General features: G+C 50.7%; 1 protein-coding gene across 1 annotated transcript in view; it reads left to right on the forward strand.

Moving 5' to 3' along the window:
• The window catches only part of LOC135915556 (adhesion G protein-coupled receptor B2-like), a 704,549-nt gene that overhangs the window by 278,550 nt on the left and 405,777 nt on the right, over positions 1-20,222 (forward strand). The window lies entirely within an intron of this gene.

Genomic DNA, 20,222 nt, shown 5'->3' on the forward strand with positions numbered 1-20,222 from the left:
CATTCTTCTAGACTCGTGGAATTTGTCCCAGTTAGTAACCGAGAATCGATGCTTCCGCCGACGCTTGCCGCGTGCATAGATTTCCGTGTAAAGGATGCAGTGGTCGCTTCCAAGAGTTTCGCCGGTGTTCGTCCATGCGTAGTATTGCGAGTGGACGACGAACGTCAGGTCAGGGTTAGTGTCTACATGACCTCGGCTGCCGATTCTGGTGCGGGTGGTAGTATCGTTGATTAGCGTGAGGCCCAGCTCTTGCGCGGCTTCTGCTAGATGTCTACCCTTGCGGGTGTCGCCCAGGTATCCCCACAGAGTATGACCGGCGTTGAAGTCCCCAACGATGAGCAGGGGGCAGTCGCTGCTGACTTTGAGGGCCGAGCGAAAAATCGCATCGAGCTTCGGGTCTGCATGCGGGGCGACGTATACGTTGAGGATGAATAGGCTGGGATCTGACGTGCGCGTTGGGATGATCTCCACGAAAACGTGGGGGATGCCCGAGGGGGGAGAAGTTTCGATTTCGTGGATCGCCGTCACCTGTTCTCGGCGAACGAGCGTAGTGGCTTTCTTGGAGTTACGGCAATGGAAAGCCCGGTAAGAGGAGAGGCCGGCTTCCATGTTGACTTCTTGTAGCGCTATGATATCAGGTTTGTATGATTCTTGCTGTGCCGTGTTATTAACATGCTGGTGAAGGTTGGCCTTCTTCATTTTGAATCCGCGGCAGTTCCACTGCCAAACGTGATAGGTGCTATTTGTTGTTACCACATGTTGATTGTTGGGGAGTTTGTGGACGGCCAGGTCCAGGCGGGATGCGCGGAGGACCGCCGCTGCGCTGACGGGTGCCACCTGAGGAACGACCGCGGGGTGAGGGAGAGTCTGCTGCGGCTGGACGGGCGCTAATTTTGGGATGTATTGTGCGATTAGTGCGACCTGTGCGGCTAGCGTGTTGTGGTTCTGTTCGAGTGCCGTCATGCGGTTCTCTAACTGCTGGAAGCGTTCAAAAATCGCAGGAAGGATGGCGTCCATGGCCGCCTTGACCACGCGTTCAACGTGTTGCTCTACGCGTTTCATGAGGTCTGCGTCCTCAATTGGGGCTGTAGTGGGAGTCCTGTGAATGAGGCTGGCTTTTCGTTTGTTCAGTGGACCCTGGGAGTCCATATCGGACTCTTCACTTTCGGTAGTTGTTGGTATGCTAATACGCACCGAAGTCGGTGAGGGAACTGATAGGGCGCTAGTTGCCGTGCTAGGGTGTCGGTCCCTGTCCATTGGTTGTGGGAAGCAACCCCTCTCGTAGGCGCGGATCTTTGTATCCTGTGGTGCGATCTTTGTCTGCATGTTTTGGATGGTTTGCTGTAGACTCTTAACTGTGTCAAGTGTAACTATTTCGGGATGCACCTCGCTCCCCCTCCCTGCCACTATGCTGGCCCAGTTTCTTTGGGACGTCACCTGTGATTGGGCTCCTTGTTGGTTTCATTGCTGATGCTGCTGTTGGCCCCGGCCTCCACGGTTGGCTTGGCTCCCCGGCTGCTGCCTCGGGGCGCTCCGCAATCTCGACCGGCCGCAGCAGCTCCGGCTCCGACCTCGGCTCCAGCTCCGACCCCGGCTGCTTGACCGACGTCTTCCAACCGTGGTGCCGCCGTCACCGGTCGACTCCCCGTCCGCGAAGGAGACTGACGACGAGCGCCTCTCCCTAGACCGGCTGCGGTGGTCGTCACCCCGTGGCTGCGGTGGTTGAAGCTGCTCTTCCCGCTCTGGAGGCTGCCGATCGCGGCGCTGGCGTCGGCGCTGGCGGATGATGAAAGGGGTCTCAAACTTCTTCCGGCACTCCCGGCTTCCCGTGACGTGGCTCTTGCCGCACAATAGACAATGTGGCATGCACTCGTGCCCGTCGGTCGTGTCGGGTGCTCCGCATTCTCTACACTTCTTGGTCGTGCCTCGATTCGGACAGACGTCTTCTCGATGCCCGGTCTGGTAGCAAATCAAGCAGGCTTGTACTCTGCGCCGAAATAAATTGCATCGGTGCCATGCCCCGCCGTACATGACGTAATGAGGAACTTCCTGTCTCCTGAAGACCAGAAGGACGGTTTCGGACTCGCCTAGACGGCGGAACCCCACTATGTCGGGATTCATGCCGCTCTCGGACAGATTCTCCTGAATTTGCTGTTGGGTGTGGTGCGGAGGAATTTGGCTAATAATGCCCTTCCCTTGATCTTCAGTTGGGAAGTAAGCATTATTCGGATAGGTTTGACTTCCCACCTTTAGCGTCGATAGCTTCGCGTAACTGTCGGCTCGGTCCCCATCCTCGGTACCCACGACAACGAAGTTGCCGACAGCGTCCAAACGTACCATGTCCTTGCCGCAAGCTTGCTTTGACAGTCCCGTGGAAACACACAATGCCTCCATGACGGCTGATGGGCGTTGTCCGGACACATTAAAACCACCGCTGATTCGCAACACCACTTTGAAGTAGGGCGGAGGGATAGGGGGCTCCCTCGGGTGCTTGGGACGTCGCGCCGGGTTAGGCCTAACAACGACTCCGGCCGTGCTCGCCTTCTCGCGGGGCGAACATGTCGCCGACGTGCATTGGGTACGTTTGTCGCGCTGCAGCGTGCGCCATCCGTTATCTGCGAGGTCTTCGGGGGTGATGGGCGTCCCCTCCACAACGACTTCCATGTTGGCGGGGCGTCTTGGGCCGGTCCGGCCCCGACCACTTCAGACAGGAGCTATGCCTAACGGCGGTTTTCAAGCGAGAAAGCGGTCAAAATTCGACCTACCGAGGTGGGAGCGGTTTCCGTCGGTGCGGCTTGACTTGTTGAACGTGAGGATGCAATCGGTTCCTTCCTTGGACCAAGGGAACCTGGCGAAACAGCACAATATAGCGGACCCCGTTTCCCATGCGTGCGCACCTATGTACTTATGTAATTTAGTCGCAACATTTGTAATGCGTTAAAGCAGTATTATGATCAGCGATCGGCGGTGAAGTCCCATTTCACTTCAGGAGCAAATTGTTGTGCACCCTCCCGGCTGAGGGCAAATTATGGCTATCTTTTTTTTACCTTCACTTCGCGCAGACTCGTGTAGACGAGTGTAGTGCTAGGCAGAAGTTATGACGCCGTGTGCTGCGCTTGGCTCGTTGGGCTGCATCCAGTCACAGCACACTGCGCGTCGTCTTCTGCACCAGCAGACGAAAAGCACCTGAGTTCGCGCTTACCGGCTGCATATTTCAGTGTTATCGGCGACAACACGGAAGGGAGCGCCGCTTGCATTCGCCCCTTGCAGGAGTGGGGATCGCCGTCACACACGCTGGTGTCGAGGACTCACGACGACACTGACCACCGTAGCATTAACTACATCACGCTTCCCTGAAACTAAACTCCTGTGTACGATTTTACTTTCGTCAACAAATCTAGACAAACTGCAGCTAAATACATGGCGCATGCGCAGTGCACGAAGACAGAGTGGAGTCGGAAACAGCCTGTGCTATCCATGAGCAAACCCGCCGTGGTTGCTCAGTGGCTATGGTGTTGGGCTACTGAGCACGAGGTCGCGGGATCAAATCCCGGCCATGGCGGCCGCATTTTGATGGGGGCGAAATGTGAAAACACCCGCGCACTTAGATTTAGGTGCGCGTTAAAGAACCCTAGGTAGTTGAAATTGCCGGAGTCCTCCACTCGGCGTGGCCCGTAATTTAACTTTTTTAACCCCATAATTTAACTTTTTTAATCCATGAGTAAGATAATTTTACCTTCTTGGAAGATTAGCTAACCTCCCCTGTGACACATGGTCACATAAGCACTTCGCTACCACCTTTGCAGCAAACATTTACTATCGTCGCTATATCACAAATATTGTTTGACATCTGCTGCCTGCATTAATCGAAACCGCAATTTAGAAAGTGTAGTTTTCATGCTACCCTATAGCTATAAAAATGTCTACGTGTAGGTTGGCGGAAGTAAACTTCTCTACGCCAAGTAAAATAAGTGGTGACTTCCTACACTAACTACACTCGTGTAGCCAGTGTAGATAAAGATGGCCCTATTGACGTCAAGAAGCACTAAATTTAAACCGTAAGGCGATTTATTAGAGCTGGCGTTGGAACTGTTTTGCAGCGCAAGTGGGACTCACTCTGCACGCAGTAGCGTCTTGAGAGACAGTAGGGAGGAAGAGGGAGTGTACATGCGTGTGCACAGTCTTAAGTGTGCATGCGCGTGTACTTGAGTTCGTGTGTTCGTGCGTGTTTGTGTCTCCGCATTTGAATCTGCGTGCGCACGAGCGCGTTTATGCGTCTGCGAGCATGCGCGCGTTTGTGTATGCGTGCAGTTCCGTGTGCGTGCGTGCGCACATTTTTCTGCGTGTGTACATGCCTAGGCGCGTGTAAATGTGCATGGAGGAGAACGTGCCCGTTATCTGTGTGTCTGTATGAATGAGAGAAAGAGAGAGTGTGTTGAATATGTGTTTGTGTGTATATGTGCGTATGAGCAAGCGAGGATTTCCTTGCTTGCACCTACTCTTGCATGCAAAAGGGATATAGCCTTTAAAATTATGGGATATTTACGTGTTAAACTCACAATCTGGTTATGAGGCACAATATAGTGGGAGACTCCGGAATAAATTCGACCACGTGGGGCTCTTTAACTTGCACCTAAATCTAAGTACACGGGTGTTTTCGCATTATGCCCCCATCGAAATGCGGCCCTTAAAATTCATTCATTCATTGCTGCATTCAATCACCCCGTCTCTCACGTGGAATCTGTGCATATTTGTGGCAACACAGCGACAAACCTCGGCCTTAAGTTTAGCACAGAGCAGTTGCAAAGTATAATCTTTATTGAAAAGACGAATAAATACATGGTGTCAACTTAACAGCAAGTCATACCGCAGTCCAACGATGTAAATACCTATGCCTATATACATGGTGTCCCGCGTAACTTGAGCCAAACAATAAAAATATTTAAATGAAACGTAGCTGGACAGAATGACGGTAGTGTCGTTTGTCTTCGATTGGAGATACTCAGATATTTCTTTCATTACACCTAACTAGATAATTGGTCTTAATTACTCAACTTCTCAAACATTATAAATATATTAAAAGTGTCAATGAGAAAATTCTAGAGTAACATGAAAAACTCCCGATACAGCTTTCTGTTGCTCGGCTACATAAAAGTGTTCTGAAACTGAAAGAAGCCCACGAATACACGTAAGGTGCCTCGGGCGTCCAGTCGCGCGGAAATCTTGCGTGTATTTGTGGGTTTCTTTCGCGCTCGCAAAGTCACTTTTATGTAGCACGTATTGAGCAAGAGAAAGCTGTATGGGGAGTTTTCCTGTTGCTCTACAATTTTCTCATTGCCACATTCAAGTTAATCTTTGCACCTAAATATAATATTTGGAAAGCTGATTAATTAATTAAGGCTAATCACCTGATTAAGCCGTATGAAAAAAAATATTCTAAGTATCTCCAAGCGATGGAAAACAACATTACTTCGTTTCTGTCCAGCTACGTTGCATTTGCATATTTTTGATGTTTGGTTCGAGTGACGTGGGACACCCTGAATAGACGCATAGTTATTTACATTGTTTGACTATGGGTATGACTTGCTGTTGAATTGACACCACGTAATTATTCCTCTTTTCATTAGAGATCATAATTCCCGATCTCTCTGCGCTAAACTTAAGGCCTAGGTTTGTCGCTGCGTTGCCACAAATATTCGCAAGTGTCTAAATCACATGCATTGTACGCTAGCGGCAGAATGTCTTCATCATTTGTCAATTACTCATGCAAGATAAACCAGACCTTAGTTGCCTGTTTTCCAGTCTCCAAGACCCCCCCTCCGCCCCCCCCCCCACCTCCGCCGCCGACGACAGTGCCACTTTGAAGGGTTCGCACATGCCGTCAAGCGAGAGGCCGGTTTTCACTTCTCCCACTTCTAGCCAACCTAAAGCAGTGACTTTGGCGTTGCACCGCTAAGCCCGAGAAGACGGGATGGAATGCCAGCCGAAGCGGCTGCATTTCCAAAGCGGCGAAAGGCAAGGAGGCCAGCGCACCATGCATTGTGTGGAAGTTGAAAGAATGCCCATGTGATCAAAATTAGTCGGGAGGCCCCACTACGACGTGCCTCGTAATTATGTCGTTATTCTTGTTCGTAAAACCGAAGGATTTAAGATCTAAGGCACCTTAGATAATCTATCTATCTATCTATCTATCTATCTATCTATCTATCTATCTATCTATCTATCTATCTATCTATCTATCTATCTATCTATCTATCTATCTATCTATCTATCTATCTATCTATCTATCTATCTATCTATCTATCTATCTATCTATCTAAATAACTAACTAACTAACTAACTAACTAATCTTCTTACGCCGACCCAGTGGCGTAAGTAGTCTACCTGCTTGGGGCTCTAGGTATGTGTTGCTATCATTCCTGATGACGCCAGGAAACGAAGCCTGATGTCACGAACGCTCATAAATCTATTAAAGGGACCCTGAAACGATTTTGGCGATTTTCTACAAACGTAGTGAGTCGTTAGAGTAGGTTCTTCTGATCATTAATTGATGCACCTAAGTGCTCTGCGTAAAGCGTGTAATTTATTATAAGGTTTTAAAAATACACATCGCTGCCGATTGCAGCGCAATGCTCGGCGGAATTTTAAGCCGCCCCTACCCATATGATGCAAATAACCCATATTACGTCACATGGGCGAGCTATCTGATTGGCTGACCAGGGCGCGTGGTCGATAATTTTTCCAACTTTATGGTGAACAAATGATGCTCGTAATAGTTGGAATGTTAGTTACTTTGTTTTTGTAAAAAGAAAATAACTTAAAGAGAATACACAAGAATAGTTTTTTAGTACACTTCAGCACTTCCGGCACACAGCAAGTGTCGTCTGCTTGTGTTACAACGTACTCCATTTTGACGAGAGCTCCGCGGTCAGAGTCGGTCTCAGTCTTTTCGCGAGCACTATGATTCGACTTTGTTGCCTTGTGGACTGCAAACCTATCGACCTGCAAACCGCGAGTCCAGTATTAGGGCAAACGCAAGCGCAAGGGGACAGGGTCTGGCCGCTTGACTGTGCCGGGATGAGCCACGAGATGAGCAGAAGGGCAAATGTGAATGGTCTGCACGGTGCAGCCACCTGGTGGCACGGAGCTCAACCATACACAGTAGCAGCAACGAAGTGTATTCTGTGCTGCTGGTGTGTATTTTTCGCAGGAGTGTAATCATCAACACGTTGATTTATAAATGCTTAAAATGCTTTATACTTGGTTAGAGCAATATTAGCGCTTTGTTTGAGTGGTTAAGCGCTGCGCCAGCAAGTGTCTGGACCGTGCACACCGATCAGGCTGCTCACGTACGTCTACCCTAAAGTTCCTTCATCTGCTTGAGTTTATGCCTCCAGTCATTTGCCGAAATGACCAGCTTGCCTGTTTTTAGCGGAGTACCGGACACGTTCGGCGCTACGACAGAATGCTCGCAACGCACGCTGCTTCGATAGCTCTCGGTCGACGGCCAAGCGGCTAGCGGAGAGGTCTCGCGCGAGAGGGGGCGTGCTCCTAAACAACCGGAAGTGAGCGATGTGACGTCGCATCGTGACGCTGAACCAGTGAAGGCGGAGCTTAGAGCCGCTCGCTCGGCGAGCGAGTTGAGGAGGAAAAGCATAGCTAGGGAGGAGGGTAACTTCTAATCGCTTGCAGCTCCATTAATACGTAACGCTTCACTTAAATTGTAGTGCGAATGTTCTACTTAAGCTGTACCCTACGCGCCTACAAAATTTGTCCGAACCGTTTCAGGGGCCCTTTAAAGAGAGCAAATAATGCTCCCGCACACCTTTTGTGATGTACCGTGGCGCTGAGGCGTTCCTGGTACAATGTAGGAGAATACATTGTAATGACAGAGGTGCATGGTTGGGCGCATGTGTTCTAAGTTCATGAACTAGATTGCGTCAAGAAAATCTGTCCAAGCATTCGCACCTGCTGTAAGAGATGCCTACTGCACTATCAATATACAGGCGGTCTTTTCTAACGGCACCAAAATTTTAAGGAATAGATCAGTGTAAATCTTCCTCACGTTCCTCCCGTTACTGCAGTGTCCAACTGCTCAACTTGCTCCAGATGCGGAGCAAGTTCAGCAGTCATGTGCGTAATTCACGAAGGTATTGTAATTATCTTTTAAATATTTGATCTGTGGTGGCTAAAACAAGTGGGTAGTTTGGAGCCTGTCTTCGAGATTCTGTAGTTCAGCGAAGTATACTTATTAAACATGCTCCTGTAAAGGCTGAGAACAAATATTGTGTAATTAGGCGCTCTCTGAAAGCGTAACTGACGCGGAAAAAGATCGTGGGTAACATTGGCCTGACCGCTTTCAGCCTTTTGAGATATTTCTATGAATGGTACAGCTCTGTGAGCATGTTCTCTGCCGCCAAACGACTGTAGGTATTTATTCACATGGTTTTTCCGAAGGCAAGCAATTTAAAGTTAAAATGTCAATGTAGCAACGAATGTGCGCTGCCGAAAGCTTGCTTGGCCACAGCAACGATGCGCGATGGAATGACAGTGCAGATTTAGCGCGTCATTGCCCTCAAGACATTGCGCTGCCACCGATGGAAGCAAGATAACAAAGGTGAGCCGCTTGGCAACTTCTTACGGGGCTGTGCCAGCCAAAGGCAGCAATACTGACGTCACAGGCGCTTTTTTGTGGGGCTCGCTTTCAGAAGGAGATAATGCTGCAAAAGCATTGTCATTGGTTCTTGTCTCGTGGATTTAAATACGGGTTTTAATGGTCTCCACATCGCGTTCGTTTCCAAGAGTAGATGTTAGCAGGAAAATGTTATCTCACACCCGCAAACACACACACACCCTCTCATGCGCACACACGCACCCTCTCTCCCTCGCACGAACACACTTTCTTCCTCCCACGCACGCCACACTCTCTCCATCACACGCACAGATATCTATGCGCACACAAACACGCGCACTTTCGTCCGCAGGCATGCATCTTGAACACGCACGATCGAAAATGTGCTCATTCACACGCCACCATGTATGCACCGCAAGCACGCAAGCGCGATACACATGCACTCACACACACGCTCACCCTCACGCACGCGCAGATGCAGGCATGCACACACGCCGCGAATGCATACATGCACTGGCGTTTAAGTATATGCAAATGCGGAGGCACTAGCACGCGCACACGCTCGCCTCGCACGTACACACTCTCTCTCCCTCACGCATACATATGCTCTCTCTCCCTGTCACTCTCCTTCACACGCACGTACTTTCTCTATCCCTGGTACACACACACACACAATACGCACGCACAGACATCCATGCACAAACACGCACACATTTGTTCGCAATTGCGCATGCTGAAACTCGAAAACACCTCGCCACGCGTACCCGTTCACACGCGCACGCACACGCTGGCATGCACGCACACCACGAACGCTCACACGCACTCGCGCGCATGCAAACGCAAATACACACGAGCGCACACGAGCGCACATACATACACAGAGCGAACAGGCGCATACGACCATACGAAGGCACGCTCAATACATGACACGCAAAACCACTCTCTACCATCTCGACTGCCTCTCAAAAGCCTGCGCGTGCTCACAGACTTCATAATACTCCCTCTATCATCACCATCTCAATGCCGATTGTAATAAATCGGTTTATGGTTTAAATTTGGTGCTTCTTCAAGTCAATGTACCCTCTGCCGGGAGGGTGCAAAACGATTGCCTCCTGCCATGGGACTCTCATGCTCCTCTCTGACCTACTTTAACTGCTTTAATGCACCACCAATGCTCCGACTAATTGCCAAAATGTATATGTTGTTAGAAGGGACTACACTCTTATTGTAGTCAGTTGAACTTTCTTGAACGTCGGCCGATATAGTGAAATATAACTTTGAAAAACAAAAATTCCCCAGTGAGTTACACTTGTGGGTTGCTGTGAAGTTCTGAAGGGGAATGTCCAGAACTCCTGGACATAATTTGTTTGGAAGAAAATATATTATTTACCTTGACTACTTGAAGACGATATTTTAATTAGTTCGCTACTAGCTTTAATGCCATCCCCCTTATACCATACCTTGACAATTTATTAAGCAATATTTCATGATAAATGCAGTCAAAAGCCTTTTTGATGTCTAGGAACAAACCAAGCTTATATTTTCTGTTTTCTGTAGTTGTTATTATTTTGTCTTTAATGAACATCAAAGCTTGCTCTGTTGTAACGATAGGGGCGAACACGGTCGGCGATCGTCGAAAATTTGATCTGCCAGTGAAGCGCGTCGGCTTTTATACACGAGTCGTCGAGGGTTCCAGAGTAATCGGTAGTTCTCGCGTGTCTCACAAAGTTCTACACAATTCGCGTCTCACATGGAATCAGATTACACGGGCTTCAGTGACGACAGAACCACCGATAACATTCGAGAAACTTCAAATACATGCGGGCGCGTCCCGCACTGAGCGATACCGTTTCTTACACAGTGACAAGCGCTCACGCGTAAACGATAAACAAGTCCATGTGTCAGCAGGCTAATGCATAGCTCCTGTTCTTAGAGATATTTTTTCAGCTTGCGTTCACATCGCGATGTTGTACGCATTTTGTGGTCATCGAGTGGCGGTGATAGACGAGTGAATACCAATGCGAATGTGTAACCGGATGCCTTTCTTTAAATGGGCGCGAGTGCGAGTGAGAAAAGGGGGTGCGGGGCGAATTTCGCTAAGCGCCGCCGACACGCGACGGCAAAAAGAGGAGCCTGCCGTCTTCCACGGTAGCTTGCCCCTAAGCTATTGGAGCTACCGACACCGCCTCTACAATCACGAGGTTCCTGCGCCGGCTGCTGGTGAACAACACCAGAACGTGGGCTCCCCCCCCCCTCTACTTTGTCTCCTCTCAGCGCAGGCGGCATGGTTTTCGACCGTTGGTTCGTGTTTGGTTTGGCTTGCGTTTGTTCGCCCTTTGGCGTTGAGCAGGCCCATCTTGCCGGCGTGTTTTGGAAGGTTGTTTGCGCGGATGTGGGCCTTCATTTTTAAAAAATATCTGCTCCCTTCCTCTTTCCGGGCTTCATTCGCACACCACGCGTGAGAAGCTTCTTTTGCATTCTGTTCTACACGTTACCACGCGGATCACGCACATGTTGGCCTGAACTCTGCCTTGTAGTTCGTTGCAACGCGTGATCCTGCTGCAATCGCGTAACCGCGATGACGTATTTAGAGGGTCACCATCGTAACCGATGGTGACAGGCAGACAGGCGAGAGAGCCAGCCGAGACCGTGACCTGTTCGGTGTACCTGCCTCTATACGCGACTAGTGAATGCGCGGTAAGCGCTGAAAGTGCTTTTCACTTTGTTATTTTCTTTTTTGCACGCTACTTTTAGGTTCTGTTCAAGTTCCTCGGAAATATATCGTGTTTCAAGCCGCATCTCCAAAACCACGATGTTAGAATCATTCAGAAATACTATACCATGCCACCTGCCGTGATCAGCGAAACCCGTGTACCGCGGATAATTTAAGCATGTTTTCGGGCATTTGAGATATACTAAATTGACTTAAACTCACTCTACCAACATGCCATGGACTGACTTTCCAGTGAGAGCACCTCCCCCCCCCCTCGAAAAGGAAATTTGTAGCGCTAAAGGAAGAGAAAAAAGTGAGGAGAAGGCTTCTAGTACCCCGCAAACAATAGGAAACAATAACGTAACGACAACAGTTGCAAAATTCAAATACACATTTTCATCAAGTAAAAAAAAAGAAATGGTCGTACATTGCGTCCATTTATTTCTTCTACATTTCCACTTATGTTCGTTTTCGCGGGTTTCAGTTTGTACTCCGGTAGATCACGACCATGCATTCACAACGGTGAGAGGCCATCGGTACGCCTGTATGGTTTGCCTGGATGTTATGAGTGTCCCCTTTGGAACGGGGCGATGAGTTGCCCCCCAAGCTCTTGCTATTCTTCTTCCTAATGTCCTACCGAAGTTACATAGTGCTACCCTAGCTGGGTTCACGGACACCTGCACACGTGAGACTCCGGAATTACAAGTCTAGAATCGTTTAGAAATCGGTCTATAATGAGTTACCCATCGCGATCAGGATAACACATCAATCGCGGATAAATGAAATAAGCTTCTAGGCACGTAGGGCCCCATGGGCTGTACTTATCGGAGATAAGGCAGCCTCACCACCTACGAGATTATCTAACTGAGCTATGTCGAATGCTCGGTTACCATAGTCGGTAGTTCAAACCCTTCTATAACACTTTGTTTTTATTTGACGATGGTGAGCTTGAAATTCACCTCCTCCAGTGCACAACATCTCCAAGCTTGGAATGATGCCTGACACCGGTAAATGATGCCGACAGCGGTTGGGGCTATGCGAATCCAGGTACAACCATATTAGGAAGGCCCACTAAGGTTCAACAAAGAAGCTCTCTCACCAGAACTGGAATTGGCCTCCCTGATGCAGTATTCGGCCACTACCTCCAGAATGATCCCTACAAATAACTCATGGCCCTCAGTCCCCAGAAGCTGCGGAGCACCTGAGCAAGGTGGAGGTCAGACCTGCAGCGCGCAGAGGTATGAATATGAGGTAGAGGTGCAGCTAGGAATCTATGGGTCCAGATAGGCCACCAATGGAAACTGATCCTGTCAACCTTTAATTGCCGAACTCTGTCGAATGAGGCTAGCTTCGCACGACTTATTGAGGAACTATCAGCCATTGTTTGGGATATCATCGGCCTTAGTGAGATTAGAAGAACTGGTCAAGCTTATACATTTCTGAATAACGGAAATGTCCTCTGCCATAGGGGTCTCCCAGATAAGAAGCAATACGGGGTAGGATTCCTAATCCATAAGTACATAACGGGTAACATTGACGTGTTCTACAGCAGTAATGATAGGGTAGCTGTAGTGGTAATCAAACCTAATAAGAGGCACAGATTAAAGGTAGTACAAGCCTACGCCCAAACATGATGATGATGAAGCAACATTTGCTGGGCCCGAAATAAATCGGTGGTGCACGCAGGCATCAGACGGAGTGGTTCCCTAGTTACGGGACCCATATGTTTCCAGCAGCTCCTGGCCCCAGTCCGTCAGTGCGAGCTGCATCGGTAGGGCGGGGCTGGATAACAAGGTCTCCCATCGCTCAACGGGTTGGGGATTGGGGGTGTTGGTGGGAAGGGGAGGAGGGGGGGTCTTGAGTTCTGTGCACTCTGCCAAGACGTGCGGCAGGGAGCCCTTTTCTCTTCTGCAAAAAGGACAGAACATATCGCATTTCGCAGGGTACATGCGGTTCATGACTGCGGGTTGCGCAAGCGATCCCGCCTGCGCTCGACGCAGGATCGTCTGTTGTTGCCTGATGAGTTTGGGGTGCGGTTCTGGCAGACTCCACCTTTCCTCTCGGTACATCCAGGTAATGTCCGGAAAGCTGGTAACCGGGTGCGGTAGCTCTTCCGGCTCATGCTCGGCCCGGATTGACATTTCTCGGGCATGGTAATCGGCGATGGTGTTGCCTGCTACCTGCGAATGAGCCGGGACCCCCACGAGCTCTATGGCTCTTACCGGATGCTTGTGCTTGGCTAGAATGGCTCGGGCCACGGAGGAGGTTACCCCTCTGCGGAAGCTTCAGTAGGCTGTCTTTGAGTCGGTGACTACGCTGTCCACGCTCGGCTGTGCGAGTGCGAGGGCCACGGCCGCTTCTTCGGCAACTGCTGGGTCTGCTGTCTTCAGGGACGCGCTGACGATCAGCCTGTCTTTTGATGTAACCACCACCGCTGCATCGTCACTGTGTTTTCGGAACAAGGCGTCCGCGTAGAGGACCCTCGGGTTGTCTTCCAGCTTCCGGGCTAGGGCTCTAGCTCGCGCGGTGCGCGTCTCGTCGTGCTTGCCCGGCGTCATGTTCCGGGGAAGGGGTTTTGTCTGAATGACAGTTTTCCAGTCTTCCGTAAGGGCCATCTTTATGGGTACTGGCTCGATCTGCCATCCTATTTTGCGTAGAATAGCTCGTCCGTGTTCCGTGTGACTGAGCCGGATTCTCTGATTAGAGAGGTGGGCTTCGATGAGCTCCTCCACCGTGTTGTGGGCACCCATGTCTAGCAGTTTTTGAGTGGACGAGTAAATGGGCATGCCCAGTGCTTGTTTCGTTGCCTTACGAAGCATCGTGTTTAGGGTGTCCCTGTTCGTCTTCGTCAGCTGGAGATACGGTGCGGAGCAGTTAACCCGCGACACGACGAACGCACGTACCAGGCGCATGGCATCGTCCTCTTTAAGGCCTCGGTTTCTATTAGGTACTCTCCGAATCATACCATGTATCTGTTCGGTTGAAGTCTTGATCTTCGTGATCGCAGCCTGTGCCTTCCCGTCGCTCTGAAGTAGTAGGCCGAGAATCCTAATCTGCTGTGTTCGCTTGATCGTAGTTCCTGCGATGGTGACAATCACGTTCGGCGGCAGCTCCTTCTTTGATTTTCCCGGTTGGATCGATCATGAGCAGCTCTGATTTCTGGCGAGCGCAGCTCAGTCCGCACGACTTTGCGTACTCGTGCACGGTGGTTGCCGCCCGCTGCAACACTTCGTCCCTCCACGCATCGGATCCGGCTCGGGCTGTCCACACCGTAATATCGTCGGCGTAGAACGAGTGGTCCACACCTTCAATTTGCTTGAGTAGATCGGGCAGGGGCAGCAGGGCCAGATTGAAGAGCAGGGTGGAGAAGACCTATCCCTGAGAGGTGCACCTATCGCCGAGTTTGACAGGGTCCGACTTCTCCTCCCCTATCCTTATGGTCGCCGTTCAGTTTGACAGAAAATCTTTTAGGTAGCCAAATGTCTTTCGGCCACACCAGGTTTTGTTTAGATTATGCAAAACGCTCGCGTGGGACACGTTGTCAAACGCTCCCTTCAGGTCGAGAGCGAGGATCGCGCGCGCGCGTGCTCGTTGCCGGCTTGATGACCAGTTCGTGGAGTTGGATCATCACGTCTTGGGTGCTGAGATGTTGCCTGAAGCGTACATCGTCTCTGGCATCGGATCCGTTTCTCCGAGGTGGTTCCTGCAGCCGGCGAAGCACCATGCGCTCCATCACCTTCCCCACGCAGGATGTGAGAGAAATGGGCCGCATGTTGTCTATCGTGAGGGCCTTGCCGGGCTTTGGAATGAAGCGGACCTCGGCGTCGTTCCATTCCTTCGACAACTGCGAGCTCTCCCAGGCTTTGTTTATGTGCTCTAGGCGGCCGCTGGCCGCTTTACCGCTCATGTTACCGAGTAATTTGTAAGTTATGGCGCCCCTGCCGGGTGCACTTCTGTTGTTGCTCTCATCTATCGCTGTCCACAGTTCCGTCATGGTAAACGGCCGGTCCAGTTCTTTGTTGTCGGGTTCTTCGTACCTCTCGGGCACCAGGTACTGGCCCTTCTCTGTCTTTAAGTACTGGGCTTTCAGGTCTTCCAGGAGCCTGCGGCCGTCTCCCTTGTACGTGTTCAATACTTTGGTGAGGTTGCGATTGGTCGCAGTTTTGCAACTCAGCGGGTCGTTCAGATGCCTCAAGAGACACCACGTCTTCCACGTCGAGAGCTTGCTCTGCAGGCCGTCGCAGGTCTTCAGCCAATTTTCCTTATATAGTTTGGCAGCGTGCTCGGCAATCTGTTTGTTCAAGACTGCTACGCGCTTGGTCAGCTTTCTGTTGTGTCTCTGACGTTTCCACCGCCGCGTTAACGAGTGTCGGGCAGCCCACATGAGGGTCAGTCTGGAGTCCTTGTACGGTGTCTGCGACGTCGTTGCGATTTCTTGGGTAAATTTATCGAGAGCCGTCTTCTGGTCCCTCGCCCATTCGGTTTAGGTCCTTTGTGTTTCAGCTTGTCCCGATTCTTCCTCAGGCGCCTTGTTCTTGGGTGAAGTTTCTCTTCTTGTCCCAATCCGTGATTCACGCAGTTCCCAGCACAGCCCGATATCGGGAGCCTCGGATCGTGATGCCGATCACGCTGTGGTGAGACCCCAGTTCCACTTCTTCGCTTCTCCAGGAGACGTCTAGCGTGCCTGATAACCACAACAGGTCTGGCGTGGTGTCCGTCGCGGCGCTGTTGCCTCTTGTGGTGGTTACGTCCGGCACGTTCAGGAAGGCCATCTCGTGATCCTCCATTGCTTTGGCCAATGCTTTTCCTCTCTTGGACTGAAACTTATAGCCCCACGTTGTGTGAGGGGCGTTAGAGTCGCCGAGGATCAGGAGAGATTTGGTCCCCGCCAGCCCTTTCGCCTGGCTCACGATGCGGTCACATTCGTTATGCCGTTGTGACGGCCGGAAGTACGCGCTCATTACAAATAAATTGCCCGAGCTGCCAATTTCTCTCGCATGAATTTCGACCAGCGTGTGCTCGCACCCACCCTGCGCAGTGACATGTTGAGTTGCCGCCACGTTGCTGCGGACGAGCGCCGCCGTTCCTCTCTCTGTGGGATCCGTGTAAGTGACGTACCCCGGGAGTCTTGGTTTCCCGTTTGTTTATTGTAGAGCAATTACATCGGGCTTGTTTTTTTACCCTTCAATGTGTAATAATAGTTCCGCTTCTTTGTTGCGAATCCCGCGGCAGTTCCGTTGGTAAATTACGGTGGTATCCCCCCGGTTTTCTTCTCGTGCTTCTCACTTGGCTTCTGCATCATCTTTTCCGGACGTCTCGAGTCGATTGCGCCTTTTCGCGATCGCGCCTTTGATTTTTTCGGACCGCTCCTTTTTCAGGCACGCGAAGCGGTTCCTCAGCGCTGTTGAGGCTACTTTTGGCGCTAGGCGCTTGTGCTTCACCGATCGGATCTTAGGATGACTCTCGACAGCCTCGAGTCGGGCGTCCATTTTGCTTAGTCTTTAATTATTTGGGAAATTGCGGCCAAAATGGCCGTCAGCTCTCCTTCTCGCGGGATCTGTGTCGTTGCCGTGGTCGCGGTCTCTGCGGTCGTCGCTTCCTCTCCGCTCGCGAGGCTCATTTCGGCATCCATCGCCACTTGATTACTTGCTGCACGTTGCGTAACCCCTGCCTCTCCGCCACCCGCCCTAGGCGGGGTGAAGGGGGGTCCCTCCGCGGCAACCAGCGCAAGCCTGCGGCGTTGTTTGCCGCCGTGATGTTGCGGGGGCTAGAATTTGCCGAACTGCCGTTATTCGCCAACGCTTCGATCTTATTAATAAGCGCCCGCATTTGGGCGTTATGCACCTGAATCTGAGCGTTTTGGCGCCCTATGATAATCTTAAGCTCTAACACTTCGCCACTGTCCTTTTGCGGATTCGCTTGCGAGTTAAGGGGTTGAGAGGGGCTGAGCGGTGGGAACTCGGTGTCGCTGGTTCGAGCGACGGGAGACCTGTTGGTCCAGCCCACCTTTTTCTCGGCGACCCTCGGCGTCCGGTTGACTTGCTCCGGGACCTTGAACTGGGCCTGGATCTCGAACTGGTGCGGGAGCGCGAGCGGCGGTTGGCGCCGCCATTGCTGCCACCGGATGGTGTCTTCGAGCGGGAGCGACTCCGGCGGCCCTTTCCGCCACCACTGTTGTTGCTGCTGGGGTCTGGCATGTGTGACAGGCCCCGTTGTTTGGAGGCACTACGGCGGGGTCCGCCTGCAGGACCTCTCTTGTCTCGGTTTCTTCTCCCGGCGTTCCCAGCGTCGCCGGTGGACGACGTAGGGCGTCTTGAAGCGGGCTTTGCAGGCCTTGTCCGCGGTCAGGTGTTTGCCTCCGCACAGGCCACACTTCGGGACACATCTGTGGTCATCGGCGGGGTTGGAGATTCCGCACGCATAGCATACATCGATTTGTTTTCTGTGCAACGTGCACTCCGTGAGAAGATTGCCGTATCTCACGTAATTGGGTACTTTGTGCCCTTCGAAAGCAATGACGACTGATCGGGTCTTACCGATTCGGTTTGCCTGTAGGTTCGTTGGGTAATGCTTTTTCACAACATTGTCCTGAATCTCCTGGGCCGTATCTCCGAGCGGGATGCCCCTTATGACGCCCTTCACCGTACTGTGGTGGGGCCGTTTCGTAGGTACTCATTTCGTGTGCCGTGCAGCGTATGTCGATCCTTCCTACTGCAGCGTATCGGTCGGCGTGCTCTCTCTTGGAGGTGCTCACCACTACGATATTTTGCTGTAGGTTGGGGCACACGACGTCTTCACTTGCTTCATTGGGGGGGATCTGTGCCGCCGCCGCTATTGCACGACTTAGTTCAACACGAGTTACGTCACTCACGTGGAGCCCGCCTCGTGGTCGTAACATGATTTTTATGTCGCCGCGCGGCAAGTTTGGCATGCGCGCGCCTTTCAACAATTTGCCCTTGATTATGCGTTTCGCCCTTGAGTGACGTGTATCGCTGCCAGTGGCGCCACCGCCGAGGTTGTTGCTCCGGCTGTTGACATCAGCCGGGGCCTTGGCGCCATCTTGGCTCGTTTGAAGTACGGGATTTAGGCCTATCTTTCGCATGCCTTTGCGCCTGACTCTCTCACCGGCAGTTTTCCAGCCTTGCGATGTTGTGCGCTGGTCCGGCGAAATTTCGATGCCGTCCACCTCTACACGCATAGCGGTAATCATCTTAGGTCAATGCTCACTTGCGTAATCACCGATGGTTCGATGTACCGCTGGCGGCTTCACCGAGGCTCGGGCTGGGCCTACCGCTCCCCCGGCCAAGGCCGAAGTCTACGTTAGGCCCAGCGGCGGACGCTCCTCTCGGCACACAAAAGTCCTCTAAATTCGGAACAAGCGGTCCCCTACCTCGGAATTTGGGTTCCTGGCGGTCCACACAACTTCATGCATCCGGTCATGCTCCAACATCCAGTCATGATGATGACGTAGTAGATCAGCTTTATGAAGATGCTGAATTAGCGACGAGAAAAGTGCAAACTCAGTATACTGTAGAATAAAAATATCACGTTACTGATATTTTTACTAGAGTATATTGAAATCGTACACCATAGTAATAGCGACTTCAACGCAAAAGAGGGGAAGAAGCAGGCCAGTGAACAAGCAATTGGCAACTACGACATTGATTCTAGGAACGCTAGAGGAGAGATGCTGGTAGAATTTGCCTAAAGGAATAAGCTTCGAATAATGAACACCTTTTTGAGGAAGCGTAGCATCAGCAAGTGAACCCGGAAAAGCCTTAATGCTAAAACAAGAATTGAAGTCGATTTCATACTTTCTGCCGATCCCAGCATAGTGCAGGATGTAGAGGTCTTAAGTAGGGTAAAGTACAGCGATCCTAGGCTAGTGAGGGCTAGCATTCACCTGAACTTGAAGAGCGAAAGTGTAAAATAGGTGAAGAAGAATCAGGTCAACTTAGAGGCAGTAAGGATAAAAGCAGACAAATTCAGGCTGGTACTTGCAAACAAATATGCAGCCTTAGAACAGAGAGATGAAGATGACATAGAGGTAATGAATGAAACCGTAACTAGGCTGTTTTGAGAAGCAGCAATTAAAGTGGGAGGCAAGGCACCAAGGCAACCAGTAGCCAAGTCCTCCCAAGTAACTAACGACCTAATAAAGAAACGACAGAGAATGAAAGTGTCAAACTCAAGAAATAACATACAATTCGCGGGACTGTCAAAACTGATGAACAAGGCGAAATTAAGTGATTTTCGAAACTATAACGTGAGAAAGACTGAAGAAGTTGTAAGAAATGGACGCAGCTTGAAATCTGTGAGAAGGAAACTTGGCATATGACAATCCAAGATGTATGCACTGAAAGACAAGCAGCGTAATATCATAAGCAATCTCGAAGACAGTAAAAGCAGTGGAAGAATTCTATACTGACCTGTACAGCACCCAGAGTCAGTACACCTCAATTAGAAACAGTAATGAACAGGATACATAAATTCCTCCTATAACTAGCCATGACGTCCGAAGGGCCTTGCAAGGCGTGAAATGAGGAAGAGTGGCAGGAGAAGATAGATTAACAGTCGATTTATTCGAAGGTGGAGGAGACCTAATGCTTGAAAAACTGGCGGCTCTTTATACGAAGTGTCTATCGACTGCAATGGTCTCAGAAAACTGGAAGAATGCAAACATTATACTAATCCACAAGAAAGGGAGGCGTTAAAGAATTTAAAAATTATAGGCCCGTTAGCTTACTCCCACTATTATGTAAAATATATACCAAAAGAATCTCCAATGCAATAAGGGCAACACTGTACTTTAGTCAACCAAGGGAACAGGCTGGCTTCAGGAAGGGATACTCTACAACGGATCGCATTAATGTCATT

This window comes from Dermacentor albipictus, chromosome 9 (assembly GCF_038994185.2).
Source record: "Dermacentor albipictus isolate Rhodes 1998 colony chromosome 9, USDA_Dalb.pri_finalv2, whole genome shotgun sequence".
Lineage (NCBI taxonomy): Eukaryota > Metazoa > Arthropoda > Arachnida > Ixodida > Ixodidae > Dermacentor > Dermacentor albipictus.